Source organism: Schistocerca cancellata, chromosome 2, assembly GCF_023864275.1.
Source record: "Schistocerca cancellata isolate TAMUIC-IGC-003103 chromosome 2, iqSchCanc2.1, whole genome shotgun sequence".
NCBI lineage: Eukaryota > Metazoa > Arthropoda > Insecta > Orthoptera > Acrididae > Schistocerca > Schistocerca cancellata.
This window is the reverse complement of record NC_064627.1, coordinates 1022728244-1022731822: the sequence shown is the minus strand read 5'-3', so window position 1 is coordinate 1022731822 and position 3579 is coordinate 1022728244. Positions and strand designations below refer to the sequence as shown.

Here is a 3579-nt window from a genome sequence, read left to right as displayed (position 1 = left end):
TCCGACGTCCATTATAACATGCCGGATTCTATCGGACAAAAATTCGTCAAGCCATTCTCATATCTGTGAATGTACTCCGTAAGATGATATCACAGTTATCAGTCGACAGTTTATACTGGGTCGAATACCTTACGGCAGGCTGTTCCAGCTCGTCGGCTCCGTTGTGAGCTGTGGAGCGCTCCCTGCTCCAGGGAGCCGTGTCGCTCGCTGTGACCATTCAAGTGGGCCGGCACGCCGACAAGCGTTTTGATGTGCCAGCTGCGTCTTACAAGATCGACAACCTCATACTCTTAGCTGCTACGATGTGGTGACATGCTAGACCAGGAAATACGATGTTCAGGAAATAAGTAAGAAACAACTGTTTTACAAGAAGTTGCATATTGAATTTATTGGGCCTCTGTAGCTCGACATTTTCTTTTCATTACAAGATCGGAAATATCAGGCGTCAAAGTGTTCGCAGCGTTAATGCGGAGGATGGACTACATTGTTGCATCCTGAAGAAACGATCGTTCCTTACTTTTTACTCTTTTCATTGCTGAGAAAAGCTGCTCACAACAATATGTAGATCCAAAAATGCAAATGATCTGAGCGGTATTGTTGTGAAGCTTGGGAAATGTTTTTCGCTGTAATGAACGATACCATCGTGACAAATCCAACGTGTTGTAGTACCTCTCTTTCAACAAAGTTGAATTTTGGAAATCAGTAATCTCCAATTGAAGTGACGATGACAAATCATGGGGGAAACTGAAAAAGGAGTGCTGAACACCTTAAGTTCCATTTTCAAACTAGTGAGGTCTTGGAATCGTGTTTCAAACGACGTGATGAGCTGCTTTCACTTTGCTTGGTAATAGCCGAAAGTAGTACCTTCAGGTAGTTTTAAAGAACCAAGACGATTGAAGAACGTTAAATGTCCACTACTCATCTGCCTCTCAAATAAACGTTACTTTTCCATGAACGCTTTGATCTGGTCGTGCATGTCAACGATTAGCTGCTCTTTGCCTTGCAATGACAGATTTAAATTATTCAGATGCATAGTTATGTCAGCTAGGAACGCCAGGTCCGACATCCATTTTATATCTTTCAGACAACGAATTTCTTCTCGTTTCATTTCGAGAAAAAGGGATATTTCCTCACGAATGGCAAAGAAAACATCAAGAACTTTTCCCCGACTCAGCCAACGAACTGTACTGTGGTAAGGTATATCCTCATACTCCTCTTCAATATCTTTCAGGAATCCTTTGAATTGGCGATGATTCATACCGTGACGCCGCACAAAATTCACACACTTCACGACATCTTTCATTACGTCACATAGCTCTACTGTTTCAGCACATTGTGCCTCTTGGTGAATAAAACAATGAAGAGTCAAAATGTCTTTCCGAATTCGTCCCTGAGTTTATTTTCCAAACGAGAAGCAAAACCTTGGTGACGCCCGATCATTTTTGGTGCACCGTCTGTCGCTACAGAACGGAGCTTATCCCACGGCAAATTCATATTGTCCACTGATTCACAAACAGCTTCAAAAACGTCACGTCTTGTTGCGGTGCAATCGAGTGGTACCACATCCAAGAGTTCTTCAGTTACTTGCAGCTCCATGTCGACACCACGCACAAAGACTGCAAGCTGAGCACAGTCCGATATGTCGGTGCTTTCGTCCAGCGCTAGCGAAAATTCAACAAAGCTCTCCGCCTTTTTCCTGAGCTGTGTCTCTAAATCCGCTATCATGTCCAGGATTCGACGAGACGTTGTTTGCTTAGACAGGCAAACCCCTTCAATTACCCATTCAATTGCCTGCAACTCCCTTGGTAACAGACATTCTGCAACTGCTACCATGCACGATTTTACGAGTGGTCCTACCAAAAACGGCTTGCCACTCGTCGCAACAATGTGAACGACCCTGTAGCTTGCTCGAATTTCAGATTCAGTAGTGTTTTCTCCGCATTCATTCACCTGAAAATTATAAACGCATTACAGAACACGAACTATGTTGCATGTTTTGATACCCTCCGTATTACGAAACCGTTTTTAAACATACTTCTCCTGGTAGGTCGTTCTTAAGCCTGGCTACCAGTTCTCTGCGTCAACGCCTTCTACCTAATCGTAGTGCGCTGCGTGAAGACGTGTATAATGTCGTTGTATATTGTACCTCTTCGCAGAATTAAATACCTTAAATGACATACAACACACTGCGGCGACCATCGCTCTCAACGAATAGAAAGGTATCCTCCAACAGAGGTACAGGGCTACCGCTTCTGTCATAGCTGTCATTGAACACGGATTATTGCGTCGGTTGCGACTGCATGTGGCCAGGGGGCAGTGAGTTCGCTTTCCCCCTCCACGCGGGCTCCGAGCTCCCGCTGTGAGCGCTCCGGAGCGCTCCGGCTCCCTGGAGCTCGGTTGGAACAGCCTGCCTTACGGGAATCTAGTGTGAAAGAATCTACCAACTCGCCTGCGTATACTACTGACAACATATAATGTGTGAAAGAATGAATCACGATGTACAAAAATAATCCAGAATGAAATTTTCACTCTGCAGCGGAGTGTGCGCTGATATGAAACTTCCTGGCAGATTAAAACTGTGTGCCCGACCGAGACTCGAACTCGGGACCTTTGCCTTTCGCGGGCAAGTGCTCTACCAACTGAGCTACCGAAGCACGACTCACGTCCGGTACTCACAGCTTTACTTCTGCCAGTACCTCGTCTCCTACCTTCCAAACTTTACAGAAGCTCTCCTGCGAAACTTGCAGAACTAGCACTCCTGAAAGAAAGGATATTGCGGAGACATGGCTTAGCCACAGCCTGGGGGATGTTTCCAGAATGAAATTTTCACTCTGCAGCGGAGTGTGCGCTGATATGAAACTTCCTGGCAGATTAAAACTGTGTGCCCGACCGAGACTCGAACTCGGGACCTTTGCCTTTCGCGGGCAAGTGCTCTACCAACTGAGCTACCGAAGCACGACTCACGTCCGGTACTCACAGCTTTACTTCTGCCAGTACCTCGTCTCCTACCTTCCAAACTTTACAGAAGCTCTCCTGCGAAACTTGCAGAACTAGCACTCCTGAAAGAAAGGATATTGCGGAGACATGGCTTAGCCACAGCCTGGGGGATGTTTCCAGAATGAAATTTTCACTCTGCAGCGGAGTGTGCGCTGATATGAAACTTCCTGGCAGATTAAAACTGTGTGCCCGACCGAGACTCGAACTCGGGACCTTTGCCTTTCACGGGCAAGTGCTCTACCAACTGAGCTACCGAAGCACGACTCACGTCCGGTACTCACAGCTTTACTTCTGCCAGTACCTCGTCTCCTACCTTCCAAACTTTACACTCCGCTGCAGAGTGAAAATTTCATTCTGGAAACATCCCCCAGGCTGTGGCTAAGCCATGTCTCCGCAATATCCTTTCTTTCAGGAGTGCTAGTTCTGCAAGTTTCGCAGGAGAGCTTCTGTAAAGTTTGGAAGGTAGGAGACGAGGTACTGGCAGAAGTAAAGCTGTGAGTACCGGACGTGAGTCGTGCTTCGGTAGCTCAGTTGGTAGAGCACTTGCCCGCGAAAGGCAAAGGTCCCGAGTTCGAGTCTCAG

At 46.6% G+C, this 3579-nt stretch overlaps 1 non-coding gene across 1 annotated transcript; it reads right to left on the bottom strand.

Moving 5' to 3' along the window:
• Positions 1 to 3182: 3182 nt before the first annotated feature.
• On the bottom strand, positions 3183 to 3257 carry Trnas-uga (transfer RNA serine (anticodon UGA)). The gene has a single exon. It is a non-coding gene; the product is annotated as a tRNA-Ser (tRNA).
• Between the last annotated feature and the right edge of the window lie 322 nt (positions 3258 to 3579).